The following is a 24,767-nucleotide window of genomic DNA, read 5'->3' on the forward strand; positions in this document are numbered from 1 at the left end:
CCTTTACTTTGAGTAGAAATTCAGTGACCATACGATCACCTTCCTTTTTAAGGGAACATTGCATTGGGCTAGCTACCAACTAGTAACCTAACCATAGCTGCAGGAAGTAGGGGTGCTGCAGCAACCCTATAAAATAAAAGTGCACAAAACTAGTGCACTGGACCTTTACTAGTACTATATTAGCGGACCGATAAGTCTGTAGGGCTGGGCGATATGACGATATATATCGTGTGGCGATAGACAAACATTATTGTTTCATATTACGCGCTATCGTTTATTTCGTTGTGTCGCAAATCACACTCCTTTGGGCAATATGTTTTGTAAATTGGACGACGGTTTGAGTGTGGAAGGAATTTTGCATCACAAACAAACATGGAGCGTGAACTTGACAGAGCATGGAGACACGGAGCTCGTACCTAAAAAAGGGTCTTCGTCGGTCGCATGGACATGGTTTGGGTATGAAAAGTCTAACACGGACCAGAAAACCGTCCTCGGCAAAATATGCCGCAGGCCGGACCCAACAACAGGCTCAAACACCACTAACTTTTTACCACCTACGCAAGAATCATGTCGAACAGTACGGAGGGAGTCTACGGATGAGACCCAAAAAAGTAAAGTTGAGTGCTCAAATCAAACCCCCGACTCAGACGTTGCAAGAGGCTTTTGCCCGCGGCACACCATATAGCAAAGGATCACAAAGATGGAAGGAGATAACAGCTGCCGTTACAACTTACAGTTGAAGTCGGAAGTTTACATACACTTAGGTTGGAGTCATTAAAACTCGTTTTTCAACCACCACACATTTCATGTTAACTAACTATAGTTTTGGCAAGTCGGTTACAACATCTACTTTGTGCATGACAAGTAATTTTTCCAACAATTGTTTACAGACAGATTATATCACTGTATCACAATTCCAGTGGGTCAGAAGTTTACATATACTAAGTTGACTGTGCCTTTAAACAGCTTGGAAAATTCCAGAAAATGTCAGGGCTTTAGAAGCTTCTGATAAATTATGTCAATTGGCCTGAGTCAATTGGAGGTGTACCTGTGAATGTATTTCAAGGCCTACCTTCAAACCCAGTGCCTCTTTGCTTGACATCATGGGAAAATCAAAGAAATCAGCCAAGACCTCCAAAAATAGTGTAGACCTCCACAAGTCTGGTCAATCCTTGGGAGCAATTTCCAAACGCCTGAAGGTACCACGTTAATCTGTACAAACAATAGTATGCAAGTATAAACACCATGGGACCACGCAGACATCATACTGCTCAGGAAGGATACGCATTCTGTCTCCTAGAGATGAGCGTACTTTGGTGTGAAAAATGCAAATCAATCCCTGAACAACAGCAAAGGACCGTGTGAATATGCTGGAGGAAACAGGTACAAAAGTATCTATATCCACAGTAAAACGAGTCCTATATCGACATAACCTGAAAGGCCGCTCAGCAAGGAAGAAGCTACTGCTTCAAAGCGGCCATAAAAAAGCCAAACTACGGTTTGCAACTGCACATGGGGACAAAGATCGTACTTTTTGGAGAAATGTCCTCTGGTCTGATGAAACAAAAACATAACTGTTTGACCATAGTTATGTTTGGAGGAAAAGGGGGAGGCTTGCAAGCCAAAGAACACCATCCCAACTGTGAAGCACGGAGGTGGCAGCATCTTGTTGTGGGGGTTCTTTGCTGCAGGAGGGCCTGGTGCACTTCACATAATAGATGGCATCACGAGGCAGGAAAATTATGTGGCTATATTAAAGCAACATCTCAAGACATCAGTCAGGAAGTTAAAGCTTGGTCGCCAAATGGACAATGATCCCAAGCATACTTCCAAAGTTGTGGTAAAATGGCTTAAGGACAACAAAGTCAAGGTATTGGAATGGCCATCACAAAGCCCTGACCTCAATCCTATAGAACATTTGTGGGCAGAACTGAACTGAAAAAGTGTGTGCTAGCAAGGAGGCCTACAAACCTGACTCAGTTACACCAGCTCTGTCAGGAGGAATGGGACAAAATTCACCCAACTTATTGTGGGAAGCTTGTGGAAGGCTACCCGAAGCGTTTGATCCAAGTTAAACAATTTAAAGGAATTCTACCAAATACTAATTTAGTGTACATAAACTTTTGACCCACGGGGAATGTGGTGAAAGAAATAAAAGTTGAAATAAATCATTCTCTCTACTATTATTTCACATTCTTAAAATAAAGTGGTGATCCTAACTGACCTAAGACAGGGACTTTTTACTATGATTAAATGTCAGGAACTGTGAAAAACTAAGTTTAAATCTATTTAGCTATGGTGCATGTAAACTTCCAACTACAACTGTACATCTGCAAAGACATGGCTCCAATTTACAGGGTCGAGAAATGACCCAAGGTACCAAATGCAAATTGATATGTTGCATGTATTAATGCCAAAATAACATGCAAGCCCCCAAAATATAGTGCTCTTATTTTTTTGCACATTTGTCACACTTAAATGTTTCAAATTTTAACATTACACAAAGATAACCCAAGTAAACACAAAATGCAGTTTTTTGGTGATCATTTTATTTAATAAAGGGGAAAAAAAGCTATCCAAACCTTCATGGCCCTATGTGACTAAGTAATTTCCCCCTTGTTAAATCATGAATTTACTGTTGTTAATCATATTTTTTAGAAAGCTGAGTTCAATTTCACTAGCCACACCCAGGCCTGATTACTGCTAGACCTGTTGAATCAAGAAATCACTTAAATAGAACCTGTCTGACAAAGTGAAGTAGGCCAAAACATCTCAAAAGCAAGACATCATGCCGCGATCCAAAGAAATTCAGGAACAGATGAGAAACAAAGTAATTGACATTATCAGTCTGGAATTTACAAAGCCAGTTCTAAAGCTTTGGGACTCCAGCGAACCACGGTGAGAGCCATTATCCACAAATGGAGAAAATTTGGAACAGTGGTGTACCTTCCCAGGAGTGGCCGGCCTACCAAAATTACCCCAAGAATGCAGCGATGACTCATCCAAGAGGTCACAAAAGAACCCACAACAACATCTAAAGAACTGCAGGCCTCACTTGCCTCAGTTAAGGTCAGTGTTCATGACTCAACCATAAGAAAGACTGGGCAAAAATGGCATCCATGGCAGAATTCCAAGGCAAAAACCAGTGCTGACCAAAAATAAAAGGCTCGTCTCACATTTGGCAAAAAAACATCTTGATGATCCCCAAGACTTTTTGGAAAGTATTCTGTGGACTGACGAGACAAAAGTTGAACTTTTTGGAAGGTGTGCGTCCCGTTACATCTGGCGTAAAAGTAACACAGCATTTCAGAAAAAGAACATACTAACAGTCAAATATGGTGGTGATAGTGTGATGGTCTGGGGCTGCTTTGCTGCTTCAGGACCTGGACGACTTGCTGTGATTATGGAACCATGAATTCTGCTCTCTACCAAAGAATCCTGAATGAGAATGTCCGGCCATCAGTTCGTGACCTCAAGCTGAAGTGCACTTGGATTCTGCAGCAGGACAATGATCCAAAACACACCAGCAAGTCCACCTCCTGAATGGCTTAAAAATGTGGTGTGACCTTAAAAAGGCGGTTCATGCTCAAATCCTCCAATGTGGCTGAATTAAAACAATTCTGCAAAGAAGATTGGGCCAAAATTCCTCCACAACGATGTGAAAGACTCATTGCCAGTTATCGCAAACGCTTGATTGCAGTTGTTGCTGCTGAGGGTGGCACAACCAGTTATTTGGTTTAGGGGGCAATTACTTTTTCACATAGGGCCATGAAGGTTCGGATAGCTTTTTCCCCTTAATAAATAAAATAATCACTTAAAAACCCAAGTAAACACAAAATGCAGTTATCTTTGTGTAATAAAATCTATTTGAAACGTTTAAGTGTGACAAATGTGCAAAAAAAATAAATCAGGAAGGGGCAAATACTTTTTCACAGCACTGTATATATTTTAGGCCTATATTTATTTTGTTTGCAACTATAGTTGGTGTTTTCTATTTACCTTTTTAGATTTTATACATCATTTTTTTACATGCTTAATTGAACATCTGCAAAGGTTCGAAATAGAAGGATAAATAATCTAATGAGTAAGTAAGTACCTCTTATTTGTTGAGTGTAATTCGAAATGCAATAATAGGCCTTTACATGAGGTCATTTTATATAAACTATTAATTAATTGAATTTACAGAAAATGTGCTATATATTGACATGTATCGTTATCGGGATATGAAATGACCTATCGGGATATTATATTTTGGCCATATCGCCCAGCCCTAGCAGTCTGTAGCCCAGGCCCCCAAAAATGTACAGTGCCGTAATACATATTTTTATTGCATAAATCGTGCATACATTAGATTGCAATGTTGGTGCAGTAAAATAATCCAAATGTAGCCTATGACACAATGTAAATGGAGAAGGCTAAAACTTGGTCAGCGGCAGATCAAAATAGCGACACGAAGTCTTCGGGTGAAAGGAGTTGTCCATGGTGCTGTCATTAAAGGTATTTTACTTACCCTGTTCGTAATGAGTACGTGACGGTTGCATTTTGGCTTCTGCGCAGATGGAAGAACGCATGCGGCATACAGACACCACCCGCTACAGACCTACCACAGATCTTACTTGTAGTGCTTTTTTTTTTAGGTAAGGGAGCGGAAAAAATGTAAATGGTGTCACAATTTCCCCAGTCTATACTTACAGATGTAGCCTATTACTACAGGGTTCAACCCTGTTCCTGGAGCGCTACCATCCCGTAGGGTTTCATCCCAAACCCAGTTGTAACTCACTCGATTAATCTTGTAAACCAGCTAATTATTAGAATCCGGTGTGCTACATTAGGGTTGGGATGAAAACCTACAGGTTGGTAGCGCTCCAGCAACAGGGTTGGAGAGCCCTGTTATAAAATATGCATAAAATGCATCCTCCAATTGCAACGTCTGCCTATGCCCACACATGGGCCTATTGTCTCAAGAAAATTTTATATTTTTAATACCCTCAAACACCAAGTTAGGAATACCTCTTTTCAAAATAGGCCGTCATCACTGTCAATCGTGAATGATAATTCTTCATGTTTTACCGGTGAAACTGCATCTGCATGCCAATCATTTGATTGATCTCAATCAGTTTCATGGGAATAGCCTATGCATTTCGATCTTCTTGAATTACTGTTTTGTGAGCGTGTTAGAGCAGATGATAAACTATTAGCCTTTCTTGTATCAAATCAATTGACCAAGTAGTGAACATAAATGATTACTACGTAGAATTGTAGGATATTTGTTTTAAAACAGCCATAAAATCAAGCTTTTGGTGTGGTAGTTTCATGCACTTCAATAAACCATAACCTAAATGCAGTATTACCTCCAACTTGGCCCAATTCACTTTTCCAATTTCCCACTCCGACATAGCCTACCAAGCTGGAGCGGGCCACGAGTCTCAACCAATAGCCAATATAGGCTAAATATCCCAAGCAGACCTACAGCAACTTCCAGAGAGGGTCAGGCTCTTGGGCTTTGCGGTGGCCACACTGGTTTAGGTGTCCGTCCTCGGCAGAACGTTGTTGCTGTAACCAAGTGGTCACATATCGTTCTGGGTTCAACTGAGCAAGAGCAGGTCGGTGGAGTTTTATGAATATCAAGGCAGACATTCTGACGTTCTGAAGTTGTCAAGCCTCCAACAGGCCTCTACAGTTATTCATAATTTGCCGGAGAGAAGACAGGGAAGAAACCACCATTATTTGGTTGTCATTCTATTGTTTTTCGTGGATTTTGTGTGTTAATTAAATATCATTTATTTATAATGGATTAAAAAAGGGTTCTGTGTATTCTCACATTGAAAGCACTACATGCCTACTGACTTGTGAAGCGAAGACAGCTTCACTGCGCTATTACATCAATAAAAAATGTTTTTTTGGGTAGGGAATGTTTTTGTCACAGAAGTAGTGCACTGGGCCTTTAATAGTCCTGTATTAGCGTACATATATAGCCTTCTGTAGTGCGAAATAATTGCAGTAACCACACCCCCCAACTTCCAGTGGCTATGAAGCAAAATAATAATTTTATAACTTCCAGGTGTTTGTGTGTGGTCTGGGGTGTAATCTTTAGTGGACGCTGTATCTTACAGTTGCAAAACGTTTCGCATCGGACAAATTCAGGTAGATCCCTCCTCGTTTGTTTTCGTTTGGTTGCTAGTAAATACCACCACCCATTCTGTTGATAATCTATTGCTCCTCAATGCTCACTGTGAACATGTGTGTTTGTCTCCTTTACAGATGTTGGAAGACCTAACTATCAGTGTCTGAAGACTGCTTATTAAACACACAAGTAGCCAACTGAGCCCAGCACTGATTAGGTGTCCTCTGCACAGTGAATAAGCAAGATCAATCACCATGGAAACCGAAGCAGAAAGTTAGATAGCTAGATACACTACATGACCAAAAGTATGTGGACACCTGCTCGGCAAACATGTAATTCCAAAATCACAGGCATTAATAATGGAGTTGTTCCCCCCTTTGCTGAAATAGCAGCCTTCACTCTTCTGGGAAGGGTTTCCATAGATTTTGGATCATTGTTGTGGGGACTTGCTTCCATTCAGCCACTTGAGCATTAGTGAGGTTGGGCACTAATGTTGCGCGATTAGGCATGGCTCGCAGTTGGCGTTCCATTTCATCCCTTAGGTGTTCGATGGGGTTAAGGTCAGGGCTCTATGCAGGCCAGTTAAGTTCTTTCACAACAATCTCGACAAACCATTTCTGTATGGACCTCGCCTTTTGCACGGGGCATTGCCATGCTGAAACAGGAAAGGGCCTTCCACAAACTGTTGCCACAAAGTTGGAAGTACATAATTGTCTAGAATGTCATTGTATACTATAGTGTTAGGATTTCCCTTCACTGGAACTAAAGGGCCTAGCCCGAACCATGAAAAACAGCCCCAGACCATTATTCCTCCTCCACCAAACTTTACAGTTGGCACTATGCATTGGGGCAGGTAGCGTTTTCCTGGCATCTGCCAAACCCAGATTCTTCCATCAGATTGCCAGATGGTGAAGCGTGATTCATCACTCCAGAGAAAGCTTTTCCACTGTTCCAGAGTCCAATGGCGGCGAGCTTTACACCACTCCAGCCGACACTTCACATTGCGCATGGTGATCTTAGGCTTGTGTGCGTGCGGCTGCTCGGCCATGGAAACCCATTTAATGAAGCTCCCGACAAACAGTTCTTGTGCTGACGTTTCTTCCAGAGGCAGTTTGTCACTCGGTAGTGAGTGTTGAAACAGAGGAAAGACTATTTTTACGCATTTCAGCACTCGACGGTCACGTTGTGTGAGCTTGTGTGGCCTACCACTTTGTGGCTGAGCCGTTGTTGCTCTTAGATGTGAGCTGTTGTTGCTCTTCCACTTCACAATAACAGCACTTACAGTTGACCTGTGCAGCTCCAGTAGAAATTTGTCACACTGACTTATTGGAAAGGTGGAATTCTATGACGGTGCCATGTTGAGTCACTGAGCTCTTCAGTAAGGCCATTCTACTGCCAACGTTTGTCTATGGAGATTGCATGGCTGTGTGCTCGATTTTATACACCTGTCAGCAACAGGTGTGGCTGAAATAGCCGAATCCACAAACTTTTGTATATACACTGTAGCTATTAGCTAGCTATTTCTAAAGATTAAAAGCATGCATTCTGCAGAGTAAGGTTACTAACAAGAGTTTGTGGTGGCCTGGGCCCTGGGCGCCAGTTGTTTTCTACTCTCCTGCCAACTCCTGACGGAATTGTCATGTGTGGCTTGACAATAACAGCAAAGCTGGCAAGAACACAAACAGATCTGGGACCATGCTAAGTTTGTGTATGTTTGAAAAAGTAACATCACGTTTCTTACCACTATTCAGGAGGTTATTCCTATTTGGCAGAACAAGCCTCATGGATCGACTCGATGTGTGGTGAGGAGAATAGGCTCCCTTGTGCCCATGAAACCCCATCTCAGGGCATGTTTCCAGGTAAATATGGTATTTTCCAAATTCAACACATGCCATAATAGTACACATAGTACAGACATTGACTTTGTCAGAAGGCAGACTTAGTTGCCAAATTCCATTAAAGGTGCTAATCAAGAGTACTTGCATCTGTTTACCAGGAACTTCTAGGCCTCCCTCCGCTGCGGCCCATGGATGGCCCCATGATGCCCACACTGGCAGACATTGCCTGGATCGCAGCAGATGAGGAGTCTGAGACCTATGCCAGAGTGCGGTAAGAACGTGCTTCTCTCACCCACAGTGCAGAATAACGGTCTGCTAATCTCGAGGATATTCCTTTAGTGGGGCAGCAAAAATTGTCGGCAGCTATCGTCGGGGTCTAAATGATTGGCTTGTGAATGTTTTTTTTAAAACCTTTATTTAACTAGGCAAGTCAGTTAAGAAAAAAATCTTATTTACAATGACGGCCTACCAAAAGGCAAAAGGCCTCCTGCGGGGACGGGGGCTGGGATTAAAAATATAGGACAAAACACACATCACGACAAGAGACACCACAACACTACATAAAGAGAGACCTAAGAGACAACATATCATGGCAGCAAAACATGACAACACTGCATGGTAGCATCACATGACAACACAGCATGGTAGCATCACATGACAACAACACGGTAGCAGCACAACATGGTAGCAGCACAAAACATGGTACAAACATTATTTGGCACAGACAACAGCACAAAGGGCAAGAAGGTAGAGACAACAATACATCATGCGAAGCAGCCACAACAATATTGGTTATGTCAGCATTCGTGGTGGCAAGGGACTCTTCCAAATTTGGAAGATTCCACTGTGTTTGTGTCTGTCAATAAGCTTCCTGTTCTGTTAATGCAAGAGTGTTTTCTTATGGTCCATTGTGTTTTCTCAGAAGCGACTCACGCCCGCGAGTGGCAGCCCATGTGTCTTTCCTGGTTATGCAATGGAACTCCTCTGTGCCCTACTTCCGGCGTTACGTCAAGAAGGTGGAGACGCTGAGGAAACCCGCGGTGACGGCTATGAACCACACCAGCTCCCTGCAGGACGAGCTGAGGAGACTCCACTCTCTCCATTGCCACAGAGTCTGGTCGGGAATTTGTAAAGGAATTGTTTACATTAAGTTCAATTCCCCAGTGAAAGGGGCTCTTTCTCCGGCCAAGTTAGCTATATTAGGCCTATTCATGGGTTGCACCTCTGTCACGTAGTTGCCATTATTATGAACATTCTACCAACGCCGTGGCCATATTGTTGCCCAAACGTCCTGTGAATCACAGTATTCTGAAAGGGGGCTAATGACTGTTTAGTCTAAAATACATGGTAGTGATCTGGAAATATGATGGCATTGCTAAAATAGGCAACTATTTAGTAGGAATAAGCTTTTCCATTATCATGTTGTCAAATTTGCTTTAGACAGATGACAATGCTGTCATTAGCTAGCAAAGTTTGTCCAAAATAGCTACCAATGTTAATGTTAACTAACTCAAAACCGGTGGTCTCCCCTCAATCCTAGCTAGCTAGCTAATGTTATACTGCTTCTAAAGTCAATCTGGAGACATCAAATTTTAATTGTCACATGCGCCGAATACAACAGGTTTAGTTAGACCTTACCGTGAATTGCTTACTTACACAAGCCCATAACCAACAATGCAGTTCAAGAAAGTGTTAAGAAAATGTTTACTAAATAAACTAAAGTAAAAAATAAAAGAAAAAGAAAAAGTAACACGATAAAATAACAATAACGAGGCTATATACAGGGGGTACCGGTACAGAGTCATTGTGTAGCGGTACAGGTTAGTTGAGGTAATTTGTACATGTACACTGCCGTTCAAAAGTTTGGGGACACGTAAGACATTTCCTTGTTTTTGAAAGAAAAGTAACTTTTTTGTCCATTTAAAATAACATCAAATTGATGAGAAATACATTGTAGACATTGTTAATGTTGTAAATTACTATTGTAGCTGGAAACGGCAGATTTTCTTTTAATGGAATATCTACAGTGCCTTGCGAAAGTATTCGGCCCCCTTGAACTTTGCGACCTTTTGCCACATTTCAGGCTTCAAACATAAATATATAAAACTGTATCTTTTTGTGAAGTATCAACAACAAGTGGGACACAATCATGAAGTGGAACGACATTTATTGGATATTTCAAACTTTTTTAACAAATCAAAAACTGAAAAATTGAGCGTGCAAAATTATTCAGCCCCCTTAAGTTAATACTTTGTAGCGCCACCTTTTGCTGCGATTACAGCTGTAAGTCGCTTGGGGTATGTCTCTATCAGTTTTGCACATCGAGAGACTGACATTTTTTCCCATTCCTCCTTGCAAAACAGCTCGAGCTCAGTGAGGTTGGATGGAGAGCATTTGTGAACAGCAGTTTTCAGTTCTTTCCACAGATTCTCGATTGGATTCAGGTCTGGACTTTGACTTGGCCATTCTAACACCTGGATATGTTTATTTTTGAACCATTCCATTGTAGATTTTGCTTTATGTTTTGGATCATTGTCTTGTTGGAAGACAAATCTCCGTCCCAGTCTCAGGTCTTTTGCAGACTCCATCAGGTTTTCTTCCAGAATGGTCCTGTATTTGGCTCCATCCATCTTCCCATCAATTTTAACCATCTTCCCTGTCCCTGCTGAAGAAAAGCAGGCCCAAGCCATGATGCTGCCACCACCATGTTTGACAGTGGGGATGGTGTGTTCAGGGTGTTGCTTTTACGCCAAACATAAAGTTTAGCATTGTTTCCAAAAAGTTCAATTTTGGTTATATCTGAAAAGAGCACCTTCTTCCACATGTTTGGTGTGTCTCCCAGGTGGCTTGTGGCAAACTTTAAACTACACTTTTTATGGATATCTTTAAGAAATGGCTTTCTTCTTGCCACTCTTCCATAAAGGCCAGATTTGTGCAATATACAACTGAATGTTGTCCTATGGACAGAGTCTCCCACCTCAGCTGTAGATCTCTGCAGTTCATCCAGAGTGATCATGGGCCTCTTGGCTGCATCTCTGATCAGTCTTCTCCTTGTATGAGCTGAAAGTTTAGCGGGACGGCCAGGTCTTGGTAGATTTGCAGTGGTCTGATACTCCTTCCATTTCAATATTATCGCTTGCACAGTGCTCCTTGGGATGTTTAAAGCTTGGGAAATCTTTTTGTATCCAAATCCGGCTTTAAACTTCTTCACAACAGTATCTCGGACCTGCCTGGTGTGTTCCTTGTTCTTCATGATGCTCTCTGCGCTTTTAACGGACCTCTGAGACTATCACAGTGCAGGTGCATTTATACGGAGACTGATTACACACAGGTGGATTGTATTTATCATCATTAGTCATTTAGGTCAACATTGGATCATTCAGAGATCCTCACTGAACTTCTGGAGAGAGTTTGCTGCACTGAAAGTAAAGGGGCTGAATAATTTTGCACGCCCAATTTTTCAGTTTTTGATTTGTTAAAAAAGTTTGAAATATCCAATACATGTCGTTCCACTTCATGATTGTGTCCCACTTGTTGTTGATTCTTCACAAAAAAATACAGTTTTATATCTTTATGTTTGAAGCCTGAAATGTGGCAAAAGGTCGCAAAGTTCAAGGGGGCCGAATACTTTCGCAAGGCACTGTACATAGGCGTACAGAGGCCCATTATCAGCAACTATCGCTCCTGTGTTCTAATGGCATGTTGTGTTAGCTAATCCAAGTTTCTCATTATAAAAGGCAAATTGATCATTAGGAAACCCTTTTGCAATTATGTTAGCACAGCTGTAAACTGTTGTACTGATTAAAGAAGCAATACAACTGGCCTTCTTTAGACTAGTTGAGTATCTGGAGCATCAGCATTTGTGGGATCGATTACAGGCTCAAAATGGCCAGAAACAAAGACTTTCTTCTGAAACTCATCAGTCTATTCTTGTTCTGAGAAATGAAGGCTGTTCCTTGTGAGAAATTGCCAAGAAACTGAAGATCTCGTACAACGCTGTTTTCTACTCCCTTCACAGAACAGCGCAAACTGGCTCTAACCACAATAGAAAGAGGAGTGGGAGGCCCCGGTGCACAACTGAGCAAGAGGACAAGTACATTAGAATGTCTAGTTTGAGAAACAGACGCCTCACAAGTCCTCCACTGGCAGCTTCATTAAATAGTGCCCGCAAAACACCAGTCTCAACATCCACAGTGAAGAGGTGACTCAGGGATGCTAGCCTTCTAGGCAGAGTTCATCTGTCCAGTGTCTGTGTTCTTTTGTCTACCTTAATCTTTTATTTTTATTGGCCAGTCTGAAATATGGCTTTTTCTTTGCAACTCTGCCTAGAAGGCCAGCATCCCGGACTCGCCTCTTCACTCTTGACATTGAGACTGGTGTTTGACCACCTAGCTAGGTAGCATTATCATCTACAAACCAAACACACTAACGTTATGTTAGCAATTTGCATATCTAGCTTTAGCTAGCTAAAGTTAGCTAGTTTAAATGAAGGTATGGCATCTTGTGGGGTTTATGCAGTGTAGCTGCATGACGCTATTATTAGATTCCTTTGAATACAAATGCAAGGCAATTGATAATAGAGGTCGACCGATTATGATTTTTCAACGCCGATACCGATTATTGGAGGACCCCAAAAAAAAGCCGATACCGATTAATCAGACTATTTTTTTTTGTATTTTTTATTTTTGTTATTTTTGTAATAATGACAATTACAACAATGCTGAATGAACACTTATTTTAACTTAAGATAATACATCAATAAAATCAATTTAGCCTAAAATAAATAACGAAACATGTTCAATTTGGTTTAAATAATGCAAAAACAAAGTGTTGGAGAAGAAAGTAAAAGTGCAATATGTGCCATGTAAGAAAGCTAACGTTTAAGTTCCTTGCTCAGATCAATATTCCCAGGTAAGAAGTTTTAGGTTGTAGTTATTATAGGAATTATAGGACCATTTCCCTCTATACCATTTGTATTTCATTAACCTTTGACTATTGGATGTTCTTATAGGCACTTTAGTATTGCCAGAGTAACAGTATAGCTTCCGTCCCTCTCCTCGCTGCTCCCTGGGCTCGAACCAGGAACACAATGAGAACAGCCACCCTCGAAGCAGCGTTACCCATGCAGAGCAAGGGGAACAACCACTCCAAGTCTCAGAGTGAGTGACATTTGAAACGCTATTAGCGCGCACCCCGCTAACTAGCTAGCCATTTCACATCGGTTACACCAGCCTCATCTCGGGAGTTGATAGACTTGAAGTCATAAACAGCGCAATGCTTGACGCACAACGAAGAGCTGCTGGCAAAATGCACGAAAGTGCTGTTTGAATGAATGCTTACGAGCCTGCTGCTGCCTACCACCGCTCAGTCAGATACTTGTATGCTTGTATGCTCAGTCAGATTATATGCAATGCAAGACGCGCTAAATAAACTAGTAATATCATCAACCATGTGTAGTTAACTAGTGATTATGATTGATTGATTGTTTTTTGTAAGATAAGTTTAATGCTAGCTAGCAATTTACCTTGGCTTACTGCATTCGCGTAACAGGCAGTCAGTCTCCTTGTGGAGTGCAACGAGAGGCAGGTGGTTATAGCGTTGGACTAGTTAACTGTAAGGTTGCAAGATTGGATAGCTGACAAGGCAAAAATCTGTCATTCTGCCCCTGAACGAGGCAGTTAACCCACCGTTCCTAGGCCGTCATTGAAAATAAGAATGTGTTCTTAACTGACTTGCCTAGTTAAATAAAGATTAAATAAAGGTGTAAAAAAACTTTTTTTTTAAATCGGCCAAATCGGTGTCCAAAAATACCGATTTCCGATTGTTATGAAAACTTGAAATCGGCCCTAATTAATCGGCCGACCTCTAATTGATAAGCATCAAAAACTTTGGATTGAGCCTCCAGAGTGGTGCAGCAGTCTAAGACACTGCATCGCAGGGCAAACTGCGTTGCTACAGATGCTGGTTTGAAGCCTGAAATGTGGCAAAAGGTCGCAAAGTTCAAGGGGGCCGAATACTTTCGCAAGGCACTGTACATAGGCGTACAGAGGCCCATTATCAGCAACTATCGCTCCTGTGTTCTAATGGCATGTTGTGTTAGCTAATCCAAGTTTCTCATTATAAAAGGCAAATTGATCATTAGGAAACCCTTTTGCAATTATGTTAGCACAGCTGTAAACTGTTGTACTGATTAAAGAAGCAATACAACTGGCCTTCTTTAGACTAGTTGAGTATCTGGAGCATCAGCATTTGTGGGATCGATTACAGGCTCAAAATGGCCAGAAACAAAGACTTTCTTCTGAAACTCATCAGTCTATTCTTGTTCTGAGAAATGAAGGCTGTTCCTTGTGAGAAATTGCCAAGAAACTGAAGATCTCGTACAACGCTGTTTTCTACTCCCTTCACAGAACAGCGCAAACTGGCTCTAACCACAATAGAAAGAGGAGTGGGAGGCCCCGGTGCACAACTGAGCAAGAGGACAAGTACATTAGAATGTCTAGTTTGAGAAACAGACGCCTCACAAGTCCTCCACTGGCAGCTTCATTAAATAGTGCCCGCAAAACACCAGTCTCAACATCCACAGTGAAGAGGTGACTCAGGGATGCTAGCCTTCTAGGCAGAGTTCATCTGTCCAGTGTCTGTGTTCTTTTGTCTACCTTAATCTTTTATTTTTATTGGCCAGTCTGAAATATGGCTTTTTCTTTGCAACTCTGCCTAGAAGGCCAGCATCCCGGACTCGCCTCTTCACTCTTGACATTGAGACTGGTGTTTGACCACCTAGCTAGGTAGCATTATCATCTACAAACCAAACACACTAACGTTATGTTAGCAATTTGCATATCTAGCTTTAGCTAGCTAAAGTTAGCTAGTTTAAATGAAGGTATGGCATCTTGTGGGGTTTATGCAGTGTAGCTGCATGACGCTATTATTAGATTCCTTTGAATACAAATGCAAGGCAATTGATAATAGAGGTCGACCGATTATGATTTTTCAACGCCGATACCGATTATTGGAGGACCCCAAAAAAAAGCCGATACCGATTAATCAGACTATTTTTTTTTGTATTTTTTATTTTTGTTATTTTTGTAATAATGACAATTACAACAATGCTGAATGAACACTTATTTTAACTTAAGATAATACATCAATAAAATCAATTTAGCCTAAAATAAATAACGAAACATGTTCAATTTGGTTTAAATAATGCAAAAACAAAGTGTTGGAGAAGAAAGTAAAAGTGCCATGTAAGAAAGCTAACGTTTAAGTTCCTTGCTCAGATCAATATTCCCAGGTAAGAAGTTTTAGGTTGTAGTTATTATAGGAATTATAGGACCATTTCCCTCTATACCATTTGTATTTCATTAACCTTTGACTATTGGATGTTCTTATAGGCACTTTAGTATTGCCAGAGTAACAGTATAGCTTCCGTCCCTCTCCTCGCTGCTCCCTGGGCTCGAACCAGGAACACAATGAGAACAGCCACCCTCGAAGCAGCGTTACCCATGCAGAGCAAGGGGAACAACCACTCCAAGTCTCAGAGTGAGTGACATTTGAAACGCTATTAGCGCGCACCCCGCTAACTAGCTAGCCATTTCACATCGGTTACACCAGCCTCATCTCGGGAGTTGATAGACTTGAAGTCATAAACAGCGCAATGCTTGACGCACAACGAAGAGCTGCTGGCAAAATGCACGAAAGTGCTGTTTGAATGAATGCTTACGAGCCTGCTGCTGCCTACCACCGCTCAGTCAGATACTTGTATGCTTGTATGCTCAGTCAGATTATATGCAATGCAAGACGCGCTAAATAAACTAGTAATATCATCAACCATGTGTAGTTAACTAGTGATTATGATTGATTGATTGTTTTTTGTAAGATAAGTTTAATGCTAGCTAGCAATTTACCTTGGCTTACTGCATTCGCGTAACAGGCAGTCAGTCTCCTTGTGGAGTGCAACGAGAGGCAGGTGGTTATAGCGTTGGACTAGTTAACTGTAAGGTTGCAAGATTGGATAGCTGACAAGGCAAAAATCTGTCATTCTGCCCCTGAACGAGGCAGTTAACCCACCGTTCCTAGGCCGTCATTGAAAATAAGAATGTGTTCTTAACTGACTTGCCTAGTTAAATAAAGATTAAATAAAGGTGTAAAAAAACTTTTTTTTTAAATCGGCCAAATCGGTGTCCAAAAATACCGATTTCCGATTGTTATGAAAACTTGAAATCGGCCCTAATTAATCGGCCGACCTCTAATTGATAAGCATCAAAAACTTTGGATTGAGCCTCCAGAGTGGTGCAGCAGTCTAAGACACTGCATCGCAGGGCAAACTGCGTTGCTACAGATGCTGGTTCGAGACCCGTGCCGGTGGCGCCCGGGAGACCCATGAGGTGACGCACAATTGGCCCAGCGTTGTCTGAGTTAGGGGAGTGTTTGGCTGGCCGGGATGTCCTTGTCTCATCCTTTTGGCCCCCCGTAAGAGGGTTACTTCTGGGCCGATTCCTCATTGCTAGCTGCGAGAGCCCAAGGCAGATCAGGGCTCAATCCCTTGTTTTTTCGTTCAAAGTGAAAACCCTACACAAGAAGTGGGGCGGCATAGGTCGAAGACCTGCAGATTTCTGCTTTAAGGTGTCATCACCTTCAATATTTTATTTATTTATTTTTATTTTACCTTTATTTAACCAGGTAGGCAAGTTGAGAACAAGTTCTCATTTACAATTGCGACCTGGCCAAGATAAAGCAAAGCAGTTCGACAGATACAACGACACAGAGTTACACATGGAGTAAAACAAACATACAGTCAATAATACAGTATAAACAAGTCTATATACAATGTGAGCAAATGAGGTGAGAAGGGAGGTAAAGGCAAAAAAGGCCATGGTGGCAAGGTAAATACAATATAGCAAGTAAAACACTGGAATGGTAGTTTTGCAATGGCAGAATGTGCAAAGTAGAAATAAAAATAATGGGGTGCAAAGGAGCAAAATAAAGAAATTAATTAAATACAGTTGGGAAAGAGGTAGTTGTTTGGGCTAAATTATAGGTGGGCTATGTACAGGTGCAGTAATCTGTGAGCTGCTCTGACAGTTGGTGCAGCTAGTGAGGGAGATAAGTGTTTCCAGTTTCAGAGATTTTTGTAGCTCGTTCCAGTCATTGGCAGCAGAGAACTGGAAAGAGAGGCGGCCAAAGAAAGAATTGGTTTTGGGGGTGACTAGAGAGATATACCTGCTGGAGCGTGTGCTACAGGTGGGAGATGCTATGGTGACCAGCGAGCTGAGATAAGGGGGGACTTTACCTAGCAGGGTCTTGTAGATGACATGGAGCCAGTGGGTTTGGCGACGAGTATGAAGCGAGGGCCAGCCAACGAGAGCGTACAGGTCGCAATGGTGGGTAGTATATGGGGCTTTGGTGACAAAACGGATTGCACTGTGATAGACTGCATCCAATTTGTTGAGTAGGGTATTGGAGGCTATTTTGTAAATTACATCGCCAAAGTCGAGGATTGGTAGGATGGTCAGTTTTACAAGGGTATGTTTGGCAGCATGAGTGAAGGATGCTTTGTTGCGAAATAGGAAGCCAATTCTAGATTTAACTTTGGATTGGAGATGTTTGATATGGGTCTGGAAGGAGAGTTTACAGTCTAACCAGACACCTAAGTATTTGTAGTTGTCCACGTATTCTAAGTCAGAGCCGTCCAGAGTAGTGATGTTGGACAGGCGGGTAGGTGCAGGTAGCGATCGGTTGAAGAGCATGCATTTAGTTTTACTTGTATTTAAGAGCAATTGGAGGCCACGGAAGGAGAGTTGTATGGCATTGAAGCTTGCCTGGAGGGTTGTTAACACAGTGTCCAAAGAAGGGCCGGAAGTATACAGAATGGTGTCGTCTGCGTAGAGGTGGATCAGAGACTCACCAGCACCGACCTCATTGATGTATACAGAGAAGAGAGTCGGTCCAAGAATTGAACCCTGTGGCACCCCCATAGAGACTGCCAGAGGTCCGGACAACAGACCCTCCGATTTGACACACTGAACTCTATCAGAGAAGTAGTTGGTGAACCAGGCGAGGCAATCATTTGAGAAACCAAGGCTGTTGAGTCTGCCGATGAGGATGTGGTGATTGACAGAGTCGAAAGCCTTGGCCAGATCAATGAATACGGCTGCACAGTAATGTTTCTTATCGATGGCGGTTAAGATATCGTTTAGGACCTTGAGCGTGGCTGAGGTGCACCCATGACCAGCTCTGAAACCAGATTGCATAGCAGAGAAGGTATGGTGAGATTCGAAATGGTCGGTAATCTGTTTGTTGACTTGGCTTTCGAAGACCTTAGAAAGGCATGGTAGGATAGATATAGGTCTGTAGCAGTTTGGGTCAAGAGTGTCCCCCCCTTTGAAGAGGGGGATGACCGCAGCTGCTTTCCAATCTTTGGGAATCTCAGACGACACGAAAGAGAGGTTGAACAGGCTAGTAATAGGGGTGGCAACAATTTCGGCAGATAATTTTAGAAAGAAAGGGTCCAGATTGTCTAGCCCGGCTGATTTGTAGGGGTCCAGATTTTGCAGCTCTTTCAGAACATCAGCTGAATGGATTTGGGAGAAGGAGAAATGGGGAAGGCTTGGGCGAGTTGCTGTTGGGGGTGCAGTGCTGTTGACAGGGGTAGGAGTAGCCAGGTGGAAAGCATGGCCAGCAGTAGAAAAATGCTTATTGAAATGTTCAATTATGGTGGATTTATCAGTGGTGACAGTGTTTCCTATCTTCAGTGCAGTGGGCAGCTGGGAGGAGGTGTTCTTATTCTCCATGGACTTTACAGTGTCCCAGAACTTTTTTGAGTTAGTGTTGCAAGAAGCACATTTCTGCTTGAAAAAGCTAGCCTTGGCTTTTCTAACTGCCTGTGTATAATGGTTTCTAGCTTCCCTGAACAGCTGCATATCACGGGGGCTGTTCGATGCTAATGCAGAACGCCATAGGATGTTTTTGTGTTGGTTAAGGGCAGTCAGGTCTGGGGAGAACCAAGGGCTATATCTGTTCCTGGTTCTAAATTTCTTGAATGGGGCATGTTTATTTAAGATGGTTAGGAAGGCATTTAAAAAAAATATCCAGGCATCCACTACTGACGGGATGAGGTCAATATCCTTCCAGGATACCCCGGCCAGATTGATTAGAAAGGCCTGCTCGCTGAAGTGTTTCAGGGAGCGTTTTACAGTGATGAGAGGAGGTCGTTTGACCGCTGACCCATTACGGATGCAGGCAATGAGGCAGTGATCGCTGAGATCTTGGTTGAAGACAGCAGAGGTGTATTTAGAGGGGAAGTTGGTTAGGATGATATCTATGAGGGTGCCCGTGTTTAAGGCTTTGGGGAGGTACCTGGTAGGTTCATTGATAATTTGTGTGAGATTGAGGGCATCAAGTTTAGATTGTAGGATGGCTGGGGTGTTAAGCATGTTCCAGTTTAGGTCGCCTAGCAGCACGAGCTCTGAAGATAGATGGGGGGCAATCAGTTCACATATGGTGTCCAGAGCACAGCTGGGGGCAGAGGGTGGTCTATAGCAGGCGGCAACGGTGAGAGACTTGTTTTTAGAGAGGTGGATTTTTAAAAGTAGAAGTTCAAAATGTTTGGGTACAGACCTGGATAGTAGGACAGAACTCTGCAGGCTATCTTTGCAGTAGATTGCAACACCGCCCCCTTTGGCAGTTCTATCTTGTCTGAAAATGTTGTAGTTTGGAATTAAAATGTCTGAATTTTTGGTGGTCTTCCTAAGCCAGGATTCAGACACAGCTAGAACATCCGGGTTGGCAGAGTGTGCTAAAGCAGTGAATAGAACAAACTTAGGGAGGAGGCTTCTAATGTTAACATGCATGAAACCAAGGCTATTACGGTTACAGAAGTCGTCAAAAGATAGCGCCTGGGGAATAGGAGTGGAGCTAGGCACTGCAGGGCCTGGATTCACCTCTACATCGCCAGAGGAACATAGGAGGAGTAGAATAAGGGTGCGGCTAAAAGCAATAAGAATTGGTCGTCTAGAACGTCTGGAACAGAGAGTAAAAGGAGGTTTCTGGGGGCGATAAAATAGCATCAAGGTATAATGTACAGACAAAGGTAAGGTAGGATGTGAATACAGTGGAGGTAAACCTAGGTATTGAGTGATGAAGAGAGAGATATTGTCTCTAAAAACATCATTGAAACCAGGAGATGTCATTGCATGTGTGGGTGGTGGAACTAATAGGTTGGATAAGGTATAGTGAGCAGGACTAGAGGCTCTACAGTGAAATATGCCAATAAACACTAACCAGAACAGCAATGGACAAGACATATTGACATTAAGGAGAGGCATGCTTAGTCGAGTGATCAAAAGGGTCCAGTGAGTGGAGAGGTTGGTTGAGGGTCACGGCGATTTAGACAGCTAGCCAGGCCATCGGTAGCAAGCTAGCATAGAATGGAGGTCTGTTGTTAGCCACCTCTTGCGTTCGGTCAGAAGATTAGTGGGGTTCCGTGTGGTAGAGGGGATTAATCCAAATCACACAACAACAACAAAAATAAGAACAATAGATATAGTTATAGAGGCCCGAGAAGAAAACATAATAATAATACAAATAAATAAATTGTCCGATTGTCTATTCAGATAGCAGCCGGTAAGACAGCTAACGGTTAGCGGGCCGCAGATGGGCGTTCAGGTAACGTCGCGACGGAGGAGCCAGCCGGATCTCCTTCAGGTAGATAACGTCGGCAGTCCAGTTGTGAAGGCCCGGTGGGGCTCCGCGTAGGCAGTAAAACGGGTCCGGATAGGTGACTGCAGCCCAGGAGTGAATGATGGAACTCAGGAGTGATTGACGGAGCTGGCTAGCACCGGAACAATCGATGTTTGCTCCGGAATCGACGAAAGCCGACTGTCACACGGATAGCAGCTAGCTAGCTGTGAGATCCGGGTATGAATGTCCAGAGAGCAGTTTAAATCCAGGGACATGGAGAGAAAAATTGGTCCGGTATGTTCGGTTCCGAGCCGCGCTGCGCCGTACAAAACTGGCGATAGATTTTCGATAGATTTTCGATAGATTTTCGAGCTAAAGGATAGCTGATGACCACAAACCGTGGTTAGCTGAATACTAACGATTTGCCAGTAAAGAAGCTAACTAGCTTCTGATTAGCTTCTGGATTAGCTTCTGGGCTAGCTCCTGGCTAGCTTCTGGTTAGTTTCTGGCTAGCTTCTTGGAGTTTCTGGCTAGCTTCTTGGAGGATTACAGATCTGAGGTAAATAATACTTTTTTATAAATATAAATTGGTGAGGCTGGTTGCAGGAGAGAGTTTTGAAGATGAGTTGATGGAAAATAAAAATAAAATGTATGTGAAAAAAAGTTGTAAATATATAAATATACAGGACACGACAAGATGAGGACAAAATACGTCTGAACTGCTATGCAGCCTTTAGGGAGGATGTCAGAGACCTGGCAGTGTGGTGCCAGGACAACAACCTCTCCCTCAACATGAGCAAGACAAAGGAGCTAATCGTGGACTACAGGAAAAGTAGGGACGTACACGCCCCCATTCAATTCGACGGAGCTGTAGTGGAGCGGGTCGAGAGTTTCAAGTTCCTTGGTGTCCACATCAACAACAAACTATCATGGTCCAAACACACCAAGACAGTTGTGAAGAAGGCACCACAACACCTTTTCCCCCTCAGGAGACTGAAAAGATTTCGCATGGGTACCCAGATCCTCAAAGTTCTACAGCTGCACCGTCGAGAGCATCCTGACCACTTGGTATAGCAACTGCTCGGCATCCGACTGTAAGGTGCTACAGAAAATTGTGCGTACAGCCCAGTACATCACTGGGACCAAGCTTCCTGCCATCCAGGACCTATACACTAGGCGGTGTCAGAGGAAGGCCCCAAAAAATTGGCAAAGACTCCAGTCACCCAAGTCATAGACTGTTCTCTCTGCTACCACAGGGCAAGCGGTCCCGGAGTACCAAGTCTAGGTCCAAAAGGCTACCTAACAGCTTCTACCCCCAAGCCATAAGACTGAACAATGAATCAAATGGCCACCCATACTATTTACATTGACCCCCCTTTGTTTTTACGCTTGCTGTTTATTATATATGCATAGTCAATTTACCCCTAACTACATGTACAAATGACCTCGACTAACCTGTACCGCCACACATTGACTAAGTACCGGTACCCCCTGTATATAGCATCGTTATTGTTCTTTTATTGTTATTTTTTATTTATTTTGTAATTGTTTTCTTAACTCTATTTCTTGAACTGCATTGTTGGTTAAGGGCTTGTAAGTAAGCATTTCACGGTAAGGTCATCATATATTGTATTTGGCGCATGTGATCAATAAAATGTTGTTTTATTTGTTACTGTGTGTATATTTTTTTGTAGGCTTGTCTATTGGTCATTAAGATTGTATGTCTTTCTGCATGGATATGCACAGGAACTCTGTGGCATAAAGTCATGTCATTGTTGCAGAGATTATGATGACCTGTTTCAAATGCTCTAGCCAATGCGCTTTTCCTAGACAAGCATAGGGCTTGTCTTCTTAAAGTGATGGGCTTTGGAATTGAAACTGAAAAAACACTGACCCACCCATGCCTCAGAAACTCATCAAGGACATTGTATTAAAAATAGACTAACTATGTTACCAAAAACAAAATTTGCCACTGAACACATTTCAGGTCTGCTGAGCGCAAACTTGAATGTTGTGAAACTGTGCAACTTCCAGTGTGTTTACTCTGAACACTGAGGCTGTACCCACTTTAAGTTACAGTTTTAAGTGGCTTAGTAGGCTTGTGTGTGTATTTGATCATAATTTGGGCTCCCGAGTGGCGCAGCAGTTTGAGGCACTTCATCTCAGTGCAAGAGGTGTCACTACATTCACTGGTTCGAATCCAGGCTGTATCACATCCGGCGTTGATTGGGAGTCCCATAGGGCGGCACACAATTGGCCCAGCGTCGTCCGGGGTAGGCCATCATTGTAAATAAAAATGTGTTCTTAACTGACTTGCCTAGTTAAATAAAGGTTACATTTTAAAAAATCTAAATAATAATAATAATGTAGGCCTACCATCAAAAAAAGAAAATGTATCCCATAACATTTTAACATATTCTATCATTCAGTCTACAGTAGCAGCCAATGTGTGGTGTTCAAGGTAGGCCTACATTCCATGACACAAAATAAATACAAATGCAGGGTTTGAAATTAACCTGTTTATCCACTTGTCCTTCAGACAAGGAGGTGACTGCAAATGTTTTCGTTTGATGCAAGAAACTACTTTACAAAATAAAATGCGTTATTATTTCCAAACCATTATTACAGAGAATCAGACAAATGAGCCTACACCTCTACCTATTGGCTACTTAGCTTATTCAAGCCTGCATCAAAATACAACACTGCCTATTTTAAGCCAAAAAAAGCTCTTTACCTGATTCACTTTTCAAAGATGTGTAGAAAAGTACACGTTTTATGCTCTTGTAGGAAGCAATCAGACTACAAATTAACTATAACTGGGCTAATAACTTGCAGGGAAAACTCTAGAAAGTGAAGTTCAATCTCAAGCTTCTCTCAGTGGGCTGATATTTCTTCTGCTTGGCAGTCCTGTGAGAGCTGCGCGGCAGTCTCGGGGCTACTGCGTGCCCGCGAGCAGCTTAGAGGGAACATTGCATGTGACAACAGTGCAGGAGACGAGTTGATTGCCAATCTGTGTCCCTTTTTTAAGGCTCCGTCTGTCACAATTCTGAGGTTTATTAATGGGAAAATTATGTTATCTAAATTAACTCTGACAAGTTCAATAACTTGCCTGTCACTGCTCTGCTCTGTTTTCACCACTCAAGCTCAAACCCCTTGACACCTGACCCCCTCTCCCCCGACGACACCAGCATGAGCTTTTCAATGGCGGCCTTCAAGATGGCGCCCTACCAGCCCGCCGCCTCTGCCTCCTTCGTCATCAGCGACGTGGTGAGGAGGATGAGGTGTCCATTGTATCGGAGCTGATGCCAGACCCCCTGCCACTTGCGAACATGTCGGCCTTCATGACGACCTTTGACCTGGACCGTCCCAGCATGGACTTCCAGGAGGCGGAGGAGGACATGGTGTTGCTGTCCAAGTCCACCAGCTTCGCCGACGTCAGGGACATCCTGAAGGACATGAACCGCATGAAGATGAGCAGGGACAGGTAGGTTTAAAGGGCGAGTCAGGACACTGAGGAAAATGCCTCCCTCTCCATTAGTACACACACACACTGTCTAAATATCATGTTAGCAGAAGGGCTGTGATAATGCATTGGCAGCTGACTGTCATCCTGTTTTCCACAGGTAAAACATCTACGAGAGGAAACAATTATTAGGTAATACGTTTCAGATTATGTCTTTGTACCAGACCATGCTTTTAACGTGTGTGTCCATGCAGGTATAACAGAGGCTGCACCTCCCTAATGGGGGGAGTCAGACACTGCCTCGCTGATCTCAGAGGCCCTGAGGAAGAACTTTATCCTGAAGGATAGACATTGTGGGGATGAAGAAACTCAAGTAACCTACCCACCCAACTCCACCTACCCACGTAAGTCAGGCCACATAGAAAGTAGTCCATGTCGACAGACATTCATACACAATACGGAAACATAAATAAACATTTATCTATCAAGCTTAACTTTTAAAATGTCAATTGCCAGTGGACACTCCTGTGTGTTGCATGCCAGGATTTTACTCTTGGTCTACAGAGGACTGTGTTTCATTGTTTCCGTGTCTCTCCCTTCTGTTGCCAGGCCTGTGCCTAAGGACCCAGTCCCCATGGAGACCCGGATGCACCTCATCAACCAT

At 42.8% G+C, this 24,767-nt stretch overlaps 1 protein-coding gene and 1 pseudogene across 2 annotated transcripts in view; one reads left to right on the plus strand and one right to left on the minus strand.

Moving 5' to 3' along the window:
* Positions 1-4,706, minus strand: part of LOC110505294 (oxidation resistance protein 1A) — a 25,423-nt gene extending 20,717 nt beyond the window's left edge. The window contains exon 1 of the mRNA XM_036962942.2: positions 4,511-4,706. The gene's annotated coding sequence lies outside the window, so the exon portion shown is untranslated. The remainder of the gene's footprint in view (positions 1-4,510) is intronic.
* The window catches only part of LOC110505295 (mitochondrial fission regulator 1-like), a 25,516-nt pseudogene extending 1,036 nt beyond the window's left edge, over positions 1-24,480 (plus strand). Inside the window, exons 3-8 of the transcript XR_016491547.1 lie at positions 7,876-7,983; positions 8,121-8,233; positions 8,885-9,074; positions 20,861-20,877; positions 23,784-24,124; positions 24,358-24,480. The product of XR_016491547.1 is annotated as a mitochondrial fission regulator 1-like (transcript). The remainder of the gene's footprint in view (positions 1-7,875; positions 7,984-8,120; positions 8,234-8,884; positions 9,075-20,860; positions 20,878-23,783; positions 24,125-24,357) is intronic.
* The last annotated feature ends 287 nt before the right edge of the window (positions 24,481-24,767 follow it).

This window comes from Oncorhynchus mykiss, chromosome 25 (assembly GCF_057628025.1).
Source record: "Oncorhynchus mykiss isolate SJ-2025 chromosome 25, ASM5762802v1, whole genome shotgun sequence".
NCBI classification, from domain to species: Eukaryota; Metazoa; Chordata; class Actinopteri; order Salmoniformes; family Salmonidae; genus Oncorhynchus; species Oncorhynchus mykiss.